This window comes from Gracilinanus agilis, chromosome 5 (assembly GCF_016433145.1).
Source record: "Gracilinanus agilis isolate LMUSP501 chromosome 5, AgileGrace, whole genome shotgun sequence".
NCBI lineage: Eukaryota > Metazoa > Chordata > Mammalia > Didelphimorphia > Didelphidae > Gracilinanus > Gracilinanus agilis.
In genome coordinates this window covers 97,478,961-97,496,808 of record NC_058134.1, presented here as the reverse complement: position 1 = coordinate 97,496,808, position 17,848 = coordinate 97,478,961, and the positions used below count along the sequence as shown (strand labels likewise).

Here is a 17,848-nt window from a genome sequence, read left to right as displayed (position 1 = left end):
GGGACCACCTCCAGCACAGAAACGGAGCTCAGACAACTCCAAACAGAAATAAATTCTGCCGGACATGTCTCAGAGCCAGGGGCAAAAGAGAGGGGAGCAGAGGAAGTCAGGTCCTTCTCCTCTCGGGATTCTGCTCAGGGCATCCACACAAAGCAGATGGAAATCATCAAAAGGAACATGGCCAAAAAGATCATCAGTTTTAAAGAGAGAGGCAGCTGGGTGGTTGAGTGGATTGAAAGTCAGGCCCAGAGATGAGAGGTCCTGGGTTCAAATCCAGCCTCTGACACTTCCTAGCTGTGTGACCCTGGGCAAGTCACATTACCCCCAATGCCTACCACTCTTCTGCCTTGGAACCAAAACATAGTATTGATTCTAAGATAGAAGGTAAGAGCTTTAAATAAATACATAAATAAAGATAGAGGCAATCAATGGAAGAAGGCTACTCCCACCCACATTGTAGGGGAAGCCATGTTGGACTTAGTTAGCAAACTAAGCATGCTCAAAAGGCCAAGAAAGCCTTGGCCCCACTTCCTTTTTTCTTTATTTCCTGGGCCTCTTTTCTTAGCTCCTTTGGTGTTAGTTATTTTGTTTGCTTCTAACATAAGCATCTACACTTTGGAAATCAGTAAATACTACAAATCAGGATCTAATTTGTCATTATGTTGATTATCAAGACTTAAGAGAGTAATGAAGAAAAGGTTAAAAATGCAGATTACTCTTTAAAATGTATTGTGAGACAATGACCAATATGGAAGTATGTTTTGCATGATGATACATACATGATAATAAAATCCAGGGAGGAAAGGAAGGAAGGGAGACAATTTGAAACTTATAATTTCAGAAAACATGTTGAAAATTGTTATTACATGTAATTGGGAAAATAAAATAATAAGAAATAAAATATAAAATGTATTGTGGGAGAAGCTAGGTGACTCAGTAGATAGAGAGCCAGGGTTCAAATCTAGCCTCAGATACTTTCCAGCTGTGTGACCCTGAACAAGTCACTTAATGTCTATTGTCTGGCCCTTATGGCTTTTCTGTCTTGGAACTAATGCTTAGTACTGATTCTAAAATAGAAAGAAAGGATCTTTTTAAAAATAAATGAATGAATGGATAGATAAAAAGATAAATAAATGAAATGAAATGTATTATACATACTTTTTTTTTGAGAGCCAATTGTTAAACATTTACCAACACATTCCTGCTCTTTGACCTTCTTTCTGAAACAACCCAGCATTATAAAAAGGCTGCACTCAATCAGTGGCAGTAACTTAAATATGAAGACTTCTCTTCCTAGAAGGAAGAATTACACCAGGGCCACACCCTTTGTGGCTTTAGGACTAAGCCAAACACAGCTTTCTTTCCACATTTCCTTGAAACTTTTAGGGCGAAAACTCTCTTTGATAAATGAAGAAATCAATGAATGATTGAATGATTTTTTAAAAATTCATTTATTCAAACCTGCAGATTGTGCCTCCCCTCCCTCACCAGAATGGTAAAGGACCTTGATTTCATACTCCATGAGGATCTATTTAAAACACTGGGGCTTGTTTAGCCCAGAAAAGAGGAGCCTCGGAGGGACATGATTTATAGCAGTCTTCAAATCCTTGAAAGACTGTCAAGTGGAAGAGGGATTAGACTTCTTTCACTAGGTCCCATTTGGCAGAACTAGGGACAGCAAGAAAGTGGCATTGAGGCAAGTCAAGGTTTCATGTCAGGGGAAAAATTATTCTTAAAAACATGAGCTCTTGAAAAGTGGAATGCTCTGCCTCATCCTCCCCCTAACGTGCCATGCTCTTCCTCATTGGAGGGTCTGCAAGCAAAGACTCAGAAGCCACTTGTTAATTTGTCGTGGTGGGGATCCTGTTTTTAAGTGTGGATGGTGTCTGAGGGTCCTTCTACCTTTGATATTCTGTGATTCTATTCTAAGACTCCTTGACACTTTAAAACTTACCCCACATTGGGGTTTTTTTAAGTCTCCTATTTCTCTCTTTCTTTCTCCTTTCCTCACTTCTTTCCTTTCTTTCTTTTTTCTTTCTCCCTTTCTTTCTTCCTTCCTTTCTTCCTTCCTTTCTCCCTTCCTTCCTTCCTTCCTTTCTCCCTTTCTCCCTTCCTTCCTTCCTTTCTCCCTTCCTTCCTTCCTTTCTCCCTTCCTTCCTTCCTTCCTTCCTTCTTTCTTTCTTTCTTTTTTTCTTTCTTCTTTTCTCCTTAATCTCCATCTTAGAATCAATACTAAGTAGAGATTCCAAGACTGGCAAGGGCTAGGCAATTGGAGTTAAGTGACTTGCCCAGGATCACACAGCTAGGAAGTATCTAAGATCAGATCTGAATCCAGGTCCTCCCAACTCTGGGCCTGGTGCTCCATTGAGCCACCTAGCTTCCCCACTCCTGTCTCCCCCTGTAGTTACCAGCAATATTAACTTCACAGGAGTGTGTTTGCCTGAGGAAAATAAGGTTAAAAGAGAAATAGGGGTGGAGGTTGGTCCAGGTGGGGTGTCTTTTTCTTCTCTTATTGTAGACCAAGTTGAAAAATCCTGGGCGAGATCTGGAAAGAGATTTGCAACCATTGAAGATGCCCAAATAGGTTTGGATCCTTAGGTCAATTTCTCTTAAACCCATACAAGACTTTACATTTCTCCCCACAAAACTATTTCTAAGTAGATTTGACAGTTTTCTGGCTTATTTGATAGGATAAAGAACCGGCTTTGGACTCACAAGACCCAAGTTACCATCCTGGCTCTAATACTAACTTTGCAATCAAGGGCAAGTCTCAGCTTCTACTTCTAGAAAATGGGTACAATAATAATAGTCCTATTTTACAAGGTGGTTGTATTTTTGCAAGCCTTAAAGCATTTTATAAGTGAGTTATTATTATACAGTAAACATTTTGCCAGGTGTTCATTAGAATGAAAATGAGGCTAGACCTGTTCTATTTCTCCTCTTGATTATTTCAATTCCTTCTCTTATTCTTGAAAATAACTCCTATTCATCTCCCCTACTCTGAGTGGAAAGTAGCCAGGGGCAGCCAAGGCTCTGCCCCAGAGTGACAACATGAAGTGGGGGTGGGGGGAGAGGAAGGAGGTGCTTTCCTTCCAGGACATCTGCTGTTACCGTGCCTTTCCTCAGGACCTTCTGCCCACCTGTACCACGATGCTGTGCACCTGTTCACCAGTGCCAATCCCAGAGTCACATTGCAATGACACCTTTCTCCCAAGATCTAGCTTCTCCTTCCACTGTGGAAACACTCCCCCTCTTCTGGCTTACTCTCACCTAAGGTCAACTGTCCTGTGTCACTTGTGCAGTCACTTTGACCACAACCCCAAGTACAAGGGCTCCTAGTTCCTTTCCCCTCTGTCCCCCCGCTGCTCTCTTCTTACAAGGGCTGATGCTCCTTGATTCTTGGGTCCTTGAATAATTAAGTTTCTATCCTAGGCTCTCTCTCCCTGCCTCCACCCACTCCCATTCAGATTAGACCCTGTGGATCTGGTGCTGGTAGGGGGGGGGTCTTTGGGTGCCCCAAAATCTCAAGATGTGTTTCTATTTGGGAGGAAACTCCAGATAGTCTTTCTCTAACTAAGTATCTTCCTGCTTCACTGAGGAAAGTCATCTTAGGTCATTCCCTGACAATAGCTTCCCCTTCATTTAAAAATAAAGTCTTACCACTGAGTTTATTTTTAACCTTCTCTCCCTCAAAGTCAGTAGACAAAGGTCTTAAGAGCTCTGGGAGAGGCTGCCTGGGACCATGGCGGTTATTTAAGCACATGTTCAATATCGGTGCCCAACTCCCACAACTTCCATTTCTGCAGAACAGAATTCTTCCTAGAGTTCACCTGGGTCACGACTTGATGATCTTTTCTGAGACTGATTCATGGGCCCGGCAAGTAAGGCTCAGCTTGGTCAAAGGCTCAGATAAATAGCAAACCATGACTTTTGCACCATGGCCAAACTTTTTCTCCTCTGCGTAGCAATTCTCTCCTAAGAAACCAAGGGAAATTTCTGCCTATTTTCTCTCCTCTTCATCAGCAGACCCCCTGAGGCCTTGCTCCGAGGCATCTGTGACTACACAGAACATTGTGTTATAATCGGGTACCCTTAGAACATTGCCTCCTGGCAAGCTGGCTTTTTAATTGAGCAGAACCCTCCTGGCTCTGGAGAGTCCAGAGTTGTTTTATGTGGCTTCCCTCAACCAAAAGGTCTATTGGAAGAGAGACCAACTTGCTCAAATGTTTGAGCATGTCACTTTACCAGTTTTTGCCTCAGTTTCCTCATCTGCAAAATGAGGATAAGAAAAAGTGGACAGTCTCCCTTTGAGGGTTGATGCATAAAGAAGAGTTTATTTATTTATTTATAAGAGCACATTTTAAAATTCTATTTCAATGGCAGATATTCTTCACTAAAGAGCAGCTGCGGTATGGAACACCCCAGCCAAGGAAGTCCCACCCCTCCTTTTCCATCTCTGAGATTCCTCATATTCAAATGGCCTTGATTTTATTCCAAAGGGAGACAATTTTCCTCTTCTCTACTCTTTAACCCTCAGACATTGCCATTGCCATTTCTGGTCTCAGCCAGTTTGCAAAGCTGCCTGGAGAGCATCCTGTAATTGTCCCAGATGTGATTCCATATCTGCTCTAAAAATAGCCATGGCATCAGCGGTTGCCATTGCAGAGAATTCGATTCCAGTCTACAAACTATTGACCAGATGCTGGAAGAATGGCAGCCCTTTCCATTGGCTTCCTCCATGGGAGGGGTAAGGAAGCTAGATGTCTCTGTCAGGTTTTGGGGGGCTATCTCGACTTCCCCATTCCCTTTGCAGAAGTCTCCAATATCTGTCATTTTAGCCTAGCTCAATAACTCCTCCAGAGTTCTTATGGGCTGTGTCCTGCTTAAGAACAATATTATTGGACTTTTCCCCCTGTAATCCGAATTAAACATCAGAAGAGTTAGATAGGTTCAAATCCTGTCTCCAACATTTAATAGTTGTGTGACTATGGCCAAGTCACAGGATCACAGATTTAGATCTGAAAGGGGTCTCATTTTGTGGAAGAGAAAACTGGGACCCATGGCAGTGAATTGACTTACCCAAGATTATAGAGTTAGTTAGCAGCAGAAGCTTGATTTAAACCCAAGTCTTCTGACTCCAAATCCAGTGCTTTTCCCATTATATCAAGTCCCTCTCTGCCTCAGTTTTCTCATCTGTAAAATGAGTGGGGAAGGGAGGGTGACAATACATGAGTGGACTCCCTCATAATATTATTGTGAAAATCAAACAGGAGAATGAATATGTAAAGTACTCTACAATACTGAAAGCGTTGTCTGTGTGCCACCCATAATAATTACTATGATGATCCACATAAATTTTATTGTCCCATATGGACTGAATACCTAAGGTTCTACCATGGAATCCCAGTGATGCAGCTACATGGGGCAGTGGATAGAATACAGGACATAGAGTGGAGAACACCTGCCTCAGGTACTTATTATTCATGAGACATTGGGCAACACTTAACATCTTTCAACCTCAGTTTCCTCATCTACAAAATGGAGCAATAATAGTGCCTACTTCCCAGGGTTATTGCAGGCATCAAACGGTACATATTATGCAAACTTTAAAGTGCTATATAAAGCTAGTTATTATCATTAACTTCCCTGAACCTCAATATCCTCATCTGTAAAATGATGGGATGGTACTAAAGTCTCCTCAAGCTCCTGTAATCTCCTGGTGATGAGAACATTGTAGAGTTCACCCAAAATAGAAGTAGCTTAACCAGGAAGTCTCTAGTATGGGAAAGACCAAGTCTTTTTTTCCTCATTTTTCCCTTGAAGAACATGTTGGAAGTGGGTTGGCCCAGTCACTAACTCTCTTCTTTAGCTGCAGAAGTCATGAGAAACAATCCTTTGGAGAAAGAGGACATTGGAGAAATGTGCCAGTTCTCAGACTTCCCCTTCTTCTCTGTGCTTTCCTAATGGGCCACGCTCCCAAAGCCTTCCAGCGAATTTTAGATCCTCTCCCACTCACCACATTCCCCTCCCCTGGATAGGATTTCCTCTTCTTTTCTCAAGTTACCTGAGACAGAGATTGGATTTTTTCAAAAAAGGACTTTACTAGCAACTAAGAATAACAAATTAAAAATAAAACTATTTTCATGGGACAGAGCTGAAGAGTTACAGAGCCCAGGCAGGAATCTCATCCTAAGATATCTTTAAACTAACCATATATGGCCTTCGGAGCTTCCTAGGACTCACCAACCCCACTCCCACCTACCATCTAGGTCTGGCCTCTGTGAACAGCTAAATGTCATGTTGCCTTGAGGAAAAACTCTGGAGTATGGTCATCCCTGCCATTCTTCCAATTCTTTCAATCCAAGTCTTCTTCACTTTCACCTCTGGCCCAGTGCTCCCTTCTTATCAATCCCATGAGTCTTAGCTGCAGGGCAGTTCCCACTCTCAGTCCATTTGCTAGGATTAACTAATAAACCCAATTAGACATTTCACTCTCTTCCCAGGCCAGTTTCCAACTTCAGCTAAATCTTTGCAATGGATGATTCATTTGCTCCCAGGAAAATATCCACCCATAGGCAGACTTACCAATTTGTCCAAATCTATAAATGCTTCTAATGGACTTAAAATAATAAGATTCTAACAGCCACAGAGAAGTCATTTGGTCTTGCTTTTCCATCACCCAGTCCACCCATTTTATTTGATCAAAACAATTTTCCTCCTTAACTTTGGAAATTGTGTCTCAACCTGGCTCCTCCATCCTTCCTTTCCTGGGCAAGATGCCATTAAGACATGAATTCCTCCCTCCTGACCAGTAAAGCAAAAGTTCTAGGGATGTCTGCATCTGAGGGCTTAAAAACCAATGCAATTTCAAGAATATTTCTGAGCATCACTTATACCTAGCCTGTAGTGGAGAGGTGAAGACAGTTTTCAGAGCTCCATCAGGATAAATTCAAGTCTAGACTCATCCTGAGCATGAGTTGTTCCTGAATTTCTTTCTGGGGCTGGAAGATTATGCTCATACTGCTCTCTTTTCTTGTATTACAAGATTCCCTGGCAATTGGGACAAGCTAGACTCCAGATCAAGACTTACTTCTCCCCATGGAACAAAGGCACTTTGTTGTGTGAACCAGTTTCCATAGCATACTGGATTTGGAGTCAAGAAGGCTTTGATTCAAATCCTGTCTCCAATATGGATTAGTTGTATGCCCAGGAGCAGGTCACATTCCCCTCTAAACCTCAGTAAAATGGGAGCAGAGGTACCTACTTCACAGCACTGCTGATCAAATAAGATATGTCTATAAAAGAATATTTCAGATAAAGCTAAAAGTACTATAGAAATTATTTATTATTATGATTGGATGGGCTAGATGAGAATCAGTCAAGCAGCTCTCCCCTAAAGGTGTCATACTCATTATTTAGACACTCCTTTTCAAAGTTCTTACTCAATAGACCTAGATGGGTAAGTCTGCCCACAGCTCTTGCCTGATCATTTCCATATTTCCCAGGTCTTCAGCCTTGAAAGCAAGAGACTTAATATCCAGATGGTGGTTCTAGACACTCTCATGCTATATTCTCTTCTCTCCTAGAGGATACACCATTTGGCAAAGGAGTAGAAACAGCTGAGGGGCACAAAGATAAATTTTCAGAGGGCAAAAGACTGCTTCTGTTCCAAATTCAGGGTTCTTGGAGGACCTGGGCAGAGCATCTCCAATTAAGAGATCCTTGCTTCATTGGCAAATCTGTTTTTTCCTGTCACATCCTGGATGGTGAAGCTGGAAAAGGCTGGCAGGATTTGGGCCTCATCCCAGTTTCACTTCCTTCCCTTGCTTCATTCAAGCCTGGTCCCAAATTCTTGGTAGCATTGATCCATCATCTACAATCACCTCCAAGCTCTTCTTCCCCACCCACTGATAGTTAAGGTGAGCTGTTCTAAGGGTGACAGAATTCATCTCTCAGTTCACTTCCCCTTCCCAGCCCCTCCCCATTTCTCACTTCACAGAATAATTTCTTTAGGCTGCACCAAGTTTATTCAGATCATAATACTTGCTGCCTGGCCATTGATAGTCACTATTATGAACACTCAAATTTCCCCTTTTCCTTTTCTCATTCCTCTTTCTCAAGTGATGCTCATAATATGAAATGACTGAGACTAAGGGGACCAAATGAGTCGTACCATTAACAGTCTCTGCAGGACATTTGTCTAAGTGGCACAGTGGATAGAGAGACCTGGAGTCAAGAAGACCTGAGTTCAAATTTGACCTCAGGCACTTTCTGGCTGTTTGACCCTAGGTAAGTCATTTAAGTTCTGTTTGACTCAGTTTCCTCATTTGTAAAATGGGGATAATAGTAGACCACCTTCCATAGTTGTTAGGACAATCAAATAAGATAATAATCATAAAACACTTAGGATAGGACCTGGCACTTACAAAGGAAAATCTATATAAATGCTAGCTATTGTTATTAGCTATTATTATTTTAAATACCCAGGTTTTCCATAACCACAAGACAAATACCTCCTTTGAATGACCTGTGAGTTATCTCTGCCCCAGCTTTCACTACTGGTGTTCCAGGTTCCCTGTTCCCAAGGGATTGACCTCCCTCAATAATGAGCAGCCCATTTCCTCCCTCTCTCTTTGAAGACTGAGTTTACTCTGAACCTCCTCTGGCTCTAAAAATATATGCAGGCTCCTCTCCCTGCAAGCCAGGATTGAGTTTCTAGTCAATTGTGAAATGATGCGGCTCTCAGGAGAGAAGATGTTACAGATGTCAATAGCCATTTAGTGGAAAGCTTTGACCAAAGGGTATTACATCATTGGCACACCGTCTCTCGCTTTTAATACCACTGATCTCTCTCAGGTCATAGGGAGCAGCTTTCTCCTAAAATATACCTCTTACAAGCAGCTGTTTAGAGGATCATCCACTTTCTTGAAAGAGGGTTGGAGTTTGAGTTACTGCATATATTTTTAGATATTTTCCAAAATTCTGTCTGCTCAAAGCATAGGGTTACATGTGGAAGAGCTCAGTGAATAGGGTGTCAGTCCTGAAAACAGGAACCTAATATTGATTCTTTTTCTTTTGTAAAGATATCTTATTTTTATCAATTGCATGTAATAACAAATTTCCACATAAGTTTTCTAAAGTTGTGGTACAAATTATCTAACTTCCTTTTATCCCTTTCCCTTCCCAGAACTGGCAAGTAATTCAATTTGGGTTATACATGTATTATTCTATAAACCATTATTTCATATTGTAGGTTTTTATAAGAGAATATTCATATAAAATCAAAACCCCAAAATAAAAACCCAAATAAATTAAAGTGAAAAACTGTATTCTTTAGTCTACATTCTGACTCCAACAGTTCTTTCTCTGGAGGGGGATAGCATTCTTTGTCATAAGTCCCTCAGAATTGTCCTGGATAATTGCTGAGAGTAGCTAAGTCTTTCATAGTTGATCGTTCCACAATATTGCTGTCACTGTGTACAATGTTTTCCTGGTTCTGCTTATTTCACTCTGCATCAGTTCATATAGGTCTTTCAAGCTTTTTCTGAAATCATCCTGTTCACCATTTCTTACAGCACAATAGTATTCCATCACCAACATGTACCATAATTTGTTTAGCCAAACCCCAATTGATGGATATACCTTTGATTTCCTATTCTTTGCCACCACAAAAAAGAACTGCTATTTTTGTACAAGTAAGTCTTTTCCCCATTTTTTTTTTGGAATCTCTCTGAGCCTAGTATTGATTCTAAGACAGAAAGTAAGGGCTTTAATAAATATAAATATATAAACAAAATACATGTGGAGGCACATACAGTAGATAATCATAGCACTAATATGTATAAATTCATCTAATCTGTGGTCAGGCTCCCTCTACAACTCCACTTGTCTAGTTGCATTTTATATCTTTTCTTTTTCCTTTCTAAGGGTTTTCATTTGTAACCAGAACTCCTATATTCTAAGAGAGAATGAATAAATGAATGGTTGAATGAAAAAGTATCATGCATGCACTATATGCCAGGCTAAGTGCTAGAGATACAATACAAAAATAATGTCCCTTGACTCAAGGGATTTATGTTCTTATAGGGGAAGACAACATATATAGGGGAATGGGAGTCAGGGAGAGTGGTTTGTTCACAGAAATCATAAAACAATTGATTGACATGTCCTTTCCTGGAATTGTAGTATTGATTTGATTATTGTACCCAGAGTTTAATGTGGAAAATGAGTAGAGGGAGAGGGAAGGAAGGAAGGAGTTGGAGAAGGAACATGTAGGATTAGAGAGAATTCCAGAGATTGAGGTACAGCATTAAAACCAGCGAGCAGGAGCATGGTAGATTTGAGTCAAACTAGAAATGACACTCACCATTCAGAAGTCTAGCTCCTCTCCATCTAGCCCACCTCTTAACATCCTGGGGCCTGATCTCTCAGCTGAATTCTTGGAACTCATTGCCTATGAACTGACAACTGTTCTCCAACTGTTCTCCATGATAACCAACTTATCAAAAGGTCCCCATTTCACCCTGACCTAAAGATCTCTTTGTACTTGGTCTTGGTGGTAGAGTACGCTTTACTATCCTTTCCATCCTTAGCTGTAGATGGATGGGTCTCCAGACCTCTGTGTTCTTCCTTTTTCAAATTCTACCTGAAAATGTCTTTCTGAAGGACCTAGACATTCACTGGTCCTTGAACTCCTATATGAAAATAATCCTAAGTATTTTTCCACTTCGGCTGCACCTTTGATAATAGTGTCCCCACTTAGTTTCACTTCTATACTACTTCTGGTTTCAGCATGCTTGAGAGCTCAGCATATTGATCACAGTAACCATAGCTTGTTCAAGTGTATGAGGCACTTTATCTATGTGCCCTCATTTGACCTCCAGGATGATGTGGGAAGTGGACACTGTACGGGTGTATAGACTACTCCAGACTCAATCTCAGTTTGATTAAATGACCGGCTCAGTATCATACAGTGAATAAGTGAAGAGAGTCAAGTCTGAACCCTGATCTTGCTGATACTCAAGCCAGTTCTAGATTCGCTATTCCTCTTTTCTGACCCCTGTAGCTGCCTTCTTTTCGTCTAAAGCTCCAGACACGTCCTGAAATTCTAGTATGTCTTTTGTCTTCTACCTGTGCTCCTCGATCCATACAGGCCAACAAGTATCCACTGAAGCGTTTTTGAATTCCACAGTCAGAGCCTACTTTCAGTGCTTTCTTTGGTTCTTCATTAGTTTTTTAGCCCCTTCCTTCTTTGGGTCATATCTACTTTCTTAGAGTCTCTACCACTCATTACTTCTGAAAAAGATTTTTCTCCTCTCTTGCCCACCAGGACCCAGCCTTTCCATTACCATACTGTCTTTGAAACACGTATAGCTGATGAGTGTCACTTTTCTCTTTCTGTGGACACTCAAGGACCTAGAAAGTTCCTGCAGAGGAAAATAGATGGAACAGAATATGAACCATTTTCTTAGAAGTGAAACCACTCCAATTCCCTCTAGGACAGATAGAGGAGAGCAGACAATATGCTGCTCTGAAGTAAACTTTGGGGCAGAAAACTGCATGAAAAGAGGAAGGGGGCGGCATGTCCAGTTTGCTTCCTCTCTTTCTTCCATTGACCTTAGATTATACTCTTCTGCCCACTGGGAGGGTGATTACTGCAAGGAGCATTTCCCACTGGGTTTGGACTTTAGGGCTTCTGTAATAAGAATAGGAATGGCCAGGGATATGGCTGCAGTGGCTAGACACTCCTGCTGCTGTTACAGCCAAAGCTACTAGCTAACAGAAGGAACTGAAAACAAGAGAGAAGGATCTAAATTGTCAATACTGTACACTGTTATAAATCCCACTGGACTGGGGGACTGTGAAGGAACAACTGATTTATAGCACCACCTCATCTCCCCCTCTTGCCTTTATTTATAGTCCATGATCCTGATGGAAATAGATGGAAACCCCCTTCCCTTATTCCTTTCAACAAGCTGTTGAAATATAGGGGGTGAGGAATTCCCAACCCCACACCCAAAGGGTTTTGATGACCAAAAAGGAAAGGACCTAGCAAGTTCCCACAGAGGAAAATAGATGGAACAGATGGGAGATAGCTAGAGACAGACGTCTCTCTGCAAGAGAATTTGGCCTGTTCAATGTTTAGCACAATGCTTGGCACATAGCAGACATTTAATAAATGTTTTAACTATTATGATTAAAGTCCAAGAGAGAAGGCACTCAAGTCACATAATCAGGTTAAGTCTGCATACACTACTCTCACAGTAGTCACATGTCACATGTCACAAAAGCAAAAGGCACTTCTAATATTTTCCAAGGATTTTTGCTGCCAGGGAGCCCAGAAACAAAGTAGATTGTAATAACCAGCATGTGGAAAATTATAAGGATTCTTAAAAGTTACACAAAAAAAGTTTTTTCTGATGTTCATCCAAATGTTAATGGACTTAAGCTGGCACACAGCCTGAACCACCAGGTCTAACCTTTTTTTTTTTTAAATTTAATCTTTTCCTTCTGTCTTAGAATCAATACTCTGTATTGGTTCTAAGGCAGAATTGTGGCAAGGGTTAGGGAATGGGGATTAAGTGACTTTCCCAGGGTCATACAGCTAAAAAGTATCCGAGGTCAGATTTGAACCCAGGATCTTCCATCTCCAGGTCTGGCTCTCTATCTACTGAGTGACCTAGCTGCACCCCCACCCCCACCCCAGGTCTATCCTTCATTCACACCCAAGTCCTATTTTGTTCCTGGGGCTGGTACTCCTGAGATTCACTTACATCTCAGGGGAAACTCTGAGTTGTTTGTCTCAAAGCCTTTCACAAAGGAAGGGCATTTCCTGATAAGAGTAAAGGGAATCACATTTCATGTTCTGTTCAAGCAAAAATTTTCCAACCTCCAGATGTTCCTTTTCCCTTCTTGCTCATTTTCTTTCCCCAGTTTCCTCCCTCTATCACACACTCACCTTCAGACTTAGTCAGTCCATCTGATCTGAGAACTGAGGTCAAATTGGGAGCCATAGACTATAAGATCCTGGATCTAGAGCTGAAAAAGACTTCAGAGACCATCTAGTCCAACCATCTTATTTTGCAGAGAGATTAAGTATTTTTAAGTATTTAAGGTCACAAAGGGAGCAAAGAACAGAGTTGGGACTTGAGTCCAGGTCCTCTGACTTTAAATACTGTGCTCTTTTCCACCGTCAGGTGCTGAAGGGTCAAATGGAGCAGCTGGGAGGCACATCTGGTGCTGGTGTTGCCCACACCCCATTTGATTCATGCACCAAAGTCATTCAGCATGATTTTCAGGACCCTGCCTACTAAAATTGTCTGCCGGAGAGAGTCATTAGATAAGAAGAAGACAATATTGTTTCTAGAGGGCCCCAGGGCTTTTACCATTGGGTCAGATTCGTGCATTCAGTCAATCAGCAAACATTTAAGTGACTCCAGAGCTAGAGTCTAGGGGAAGATATGAGGTTTAGATAAGTCATCACCTTAACCTACATAGAACCTGTAGTCTGGGAGGGGGATGACACTAACGCAGAGAACTCTATTTCCTCATCTGTAAAATGAGGGCATTTACCTGAATGACATTTACTATCCCTTCCAGCTCTAAATCTATGATGTTGTGATCCACAATTGGCACTATCAGTGGATGAGAGGTACAGAACAAAGCGTGAAGCCTGAAGAGGGGAATGTCCTTTTCCAAGGAAGAGGAGCAAAGAAGTCTTCTGGAAAGAGTCAGCATTGAGTTGGTCTTTAAAGATTGAGTAGGAATCCTGCACACAACAAGATAGAAGGAGGCTACTCCAGGCAAGGAGACTGAAGGCAATTGTAGAGACACACATGGCAGAAAGGAACTCAGAAGCTCAAGGACATGGCCTATGTTAGAGCAAAGAAAAATCTGAGGTGGGGCTGGAGCTGGAGCTTAGAGTCAAGAGCTGGTCTCCTTTTCTAGGATCATTTCTTTACATAAGGGAAGCATCTGGTTAGTGATATGAAGAAGGCATATTTTCCCCCATAAAACTTTGGTTCTATCCCCAATCCATTCAAGAGCAATGAAATGAAAGCCCCTAGCATTTGGCTGAATCATTAAGAAATTCCTCTCCCTGAATGCCACAATGCCTCAGCTGCTTTCTCACCCGAAAAGAAAATCCTCCTCTAAAAGCCTCTTCTCTTATTCTCAAGTTGCTCCTGGAACCTCCATTTTTAAGGAAGTTCCCTGCCCAGCCATCCTTCTCTCCTCTCCTGGTTTGACTCCTGACTCTCTAGACTTCACCACCATGCCTCCTCTCCCTCACTCTAAATTTCATCACTCTTATATATGGTCCTCCTTGAGGGCAGAAACCATCTTAACACAATACCTGGCACATAGTAAGTGCTTAATAAGTGTTTGTTGATTTACTGCTGCTGCTGCTGCTGCCAACAAATAGCAAGAAAAGAGCCCCACCTTCAAGATTATATATCATATGATCATAAATTTAAGGCTAGAAGGGACCTGAGAGGTGATACCTAAGTCTATCTTTTTAGAGTGAGAAACTGAAACTAAGAACCAATGTGACTCACTGAAGATCACAGCATTAAGTAGCAGAGCTAGGATTTGAAGCAATATATTCTGAACTACTTTTTTTCACTGCACCAGGATGCCACTCAAAATCTAAGCTATCTGTGGTACAAAACTTCCTGTGAGAACACAAAGAACTGTAGCTAGCACCATCCCACAAAGCATCATAGGTCAAAGCTTCCACATTCTTCATTGAGATGTGGATTTTCTGGAAACAACAAGTGCTGAAATTTCTAAAGGATCCAGGAAAATGTCCTGTAGGAAGTGCTTGAGCTGTCATCTTCTTTGGGGTCCAGAAATAGCCCAACATCTCAGCGTATGTTCCCTAAACTCCTATATTTCAGTGCTTTCCCCCAGACAGTCCTGTACACGGCACCTCCTAGGAATCACAAATTGATTCAATTGCCAGCATTACATCCTGCAGGATGTTGTAGAGCCCATGTGGCTTCCTCCTTGACATCACAGATTTATGGCTCCACAATTGAGCAATTAGCCCTGACTGTCACATCCACCTTGCCTCTTCCACCACAACATTTGGTTCCTGGGCAAAGTCATTCTTGTTTCATCATGCAACACTTTGTAGAAAGCTGCTTCTTTTATCCCACAAAACCAGAGATCCTGAAGGACCAAGGAGATTCCCAGGAATGGCAAGATGGAAAGGGTCTGGTATAAAAGAACATCCCACGAAAGCACAGAGGACTTGACAGAGTCACTCAGACAATCTCCAAGCATTTATTAAGCACACACTATTCTACCAAAGGCCTGCAAGCTTGCAGACAAATATACAGATATGGACTGAAGTCGGGCAGCGTCACTTGTCACCTGTCACCTGGCATAGATTGACTTTATCTACCGCTGCTTTGCCACTGGTGCCCCCATTAAGTACCCCCTGGCCCTCTGCTTATATAAGAGGTACCATTTCCAGTTTCACTGGTGGTTTTGACTTCAAGTAGGGGCTTGATGGCTGTGTTGTGAACAACAGGCAAGTCTGTGCCACCTTCTTCATTCTCGGGGGTTTTACCATATGCTGGCAAATGTACAATCACCTGGTGCATAAAATGCATGGCAGATGGCATATGGAAGTAGAAACAGAGAGATGCGATGTGTGGCAGGTCATGATCATGCAGGTGGCAGTGTGTACCATTCTATCACACGCAGTGATCCATAGGGTGTTGGTACAAGAAGGGGCCACTTCAGTGATGTGCAGACCAATAAGGACCCGAGACTGATTTCAATCTGTGGTATGAGAATGGCAGTCTAGCACCAGGTTTACAATATCTAGTTGTAAAGAACCTTCTAGCCCAATCACTTGATTATTCAAACAAGGAAACCGAGCCCCAAAAAGGAGAAGTTTGGACACATGTAACAAATAGAGCAAGAATTTGAACCTGGGATCCCTGACTTTAATTCCTGATTCTTTCCTTTGGTTACCACACAGTCCTTCAATCTGTTGTGGGATGGTAGCATCACCATCATCAAATATTTATAGAGCCACTTCTTTACTGTGAGGAAGCCTCCAGACAGACAAAGGAGTAGCCCTGGCACCTATCCCTTTCCCCCACCCCATCCAACCACACTCTTGCCCATTCCATGGTTTCTTACCTCTTCCATCTTCCTTTGGCTCCATTAGCTCTAGAGCTGACAAATTCATTGCTACCACTATACTCAGCACACTCTGGCTCCTTCACATGCCCAAGTCATTGCACTTTGTAAAAATATTTTTTATTAAGAAGTAAAGCTTTGAACACATGGGCTGATGGGGATATTGTTGGGGATGTAGACACTAAATGATCACTTTAGTCCAGCTATCAATAATATGGAATTAGGCCTTGATCAGTGATACTTGTAAAACCCAGTGAAATTGTGCATCAGCTATGGGGGTATGAGGGGTTTGGGGGGAGAGGGAAAGAACTTGAAATATGTAACTATGGGAAAATATTCAAATTAAGAAAATTTAAACTAAAAAAAAAGAAATAAAGAAATAAAGCTTTAATTTAAGGATTCTAATCCACACAAAGACAGCCACAACTTCAGAAGACAGATGATGCGGCATGCTACCCACCTCCAGATAGAAAGGTGATGGGCTCAGAGTGCAGCTTGAGGCATCTGGGGATAGTGAGAACAGCAAGATAGGGTTAACATAGGAATGTTAATGTTATAACAATATAACAATAACAAAAATGTTAATGGGCTTTGTTTTACTTCCTTTCTAGTGGGGGAGGAGAAGTAAGAGGGAGAGAATTTAGAGCTAAAAATAAAATAAAATTGAAATAAAAATTAAAGTGATTTAAATTAAATTTAATTAAAAAATTAAAGTGATTAAAATTAAATTTAAAAAATTTCTTTATGGGGGGCATCTGGGTAGCTCAGTGGATTGAGAGCCAGGCCTAAAGACAGGAAGTCTTAGGTTCAAGTCTGGCCTCAGACACTACTTCCCAGCTGTGTGACCCGGGGCAAGTCACTTGACCCGCATTGCCTACCCTTACCACTCTTCTGCCTTGGAGCCAATACACAGTATTGACTCCAAGATGGAAGGTAAAGGTTTAAAAAAAATTTATTTATGTCTTCGAAAAAGGAAGTCATTGGAGAAAAAAAACAAGTATTTTCAAGCTATCTGAATATGCCCCTCCCCCCAAAAAAATCCTCTTGTATTTCCTTCTGAGGTTTGCCATCTCCAGCCTTCTACCCCAAAGGATGAGGTATGGAGTTTTGATACAAATGGGTAAACAAAAGGCTGCTTAATTTGTTAAATTATTAACCAACCTATAAAAGAAAACAACGCACTTACATAATCTCTCATAATCCTAGCAGTCTTTATATCTTCCACCCCATGGAGTAGTTCTTTCCCCTCAAGAGTTCTTTCTTGCCTGAGAGGGAAGTTCAGAGGGGAAATCTCTCACTCCAGAGCTCTCCTTCTCCAACTGACATGTGCTGCTCTTTACTGTCCCTGAAAATTCCTTGGTTATTCATCCTTAGTGGCTTCTGGAGAGGGTATCCAGCAGACCAGGAATGTACTCCACCTCCACTGTGAATTCCTGACCTATCTCTGTGAATTTCCAGACCTCTCTCTGCTGCCTGGAGTTCAAGTTCACTATGACATTTAACCATTTCAGAGCTCTCCGATCAGTTAGCAAAATGAACAAGGATCCCTTCACATATAAAAGCAATTTGCCCAGGACTGAGACCACATCAAAGCACTTTTTTCTATATTACCAGCTTGTGGACCCTAGTTATTCATTCTCTGATCAAGAGACTAATGAGAAACTCTCTTCCCTATTCTCCCATATAGAGAGTG

General features: G+C 41.6%; 1 long non-coding RNA gene across 2 annotated transcripts; it reads right to left on the bottom strand.

The window, feature by feature from the left end:
- Positions 1-2,312: 2,312 nt before the first annotated feature.
- On the bottom strand, positions 2,313-17,488 carry LOC123249355. Of its 2 annotated transcripts, XR_006506375.1 has the most exons (4): positions 17,342-17,488; positions 16,616-16,659; positions 5,080-5,193; positions 2,313-2,545 (listed from the first exon to the last, which is right to left on the bottom strand). It is a non-coding gene; the product is annotated as an uncharacterized LOC123249355 (long non-coding RNA). The 2 variants fall into 2 exon arrangements; XR_006506376.1 differs by lacking the exon at positions 16,616-16,659 and having other exon boundaries at positions 17,342-17,486.
- Positions 17,489-17,848: the final 360 nt, after the last annotated feature.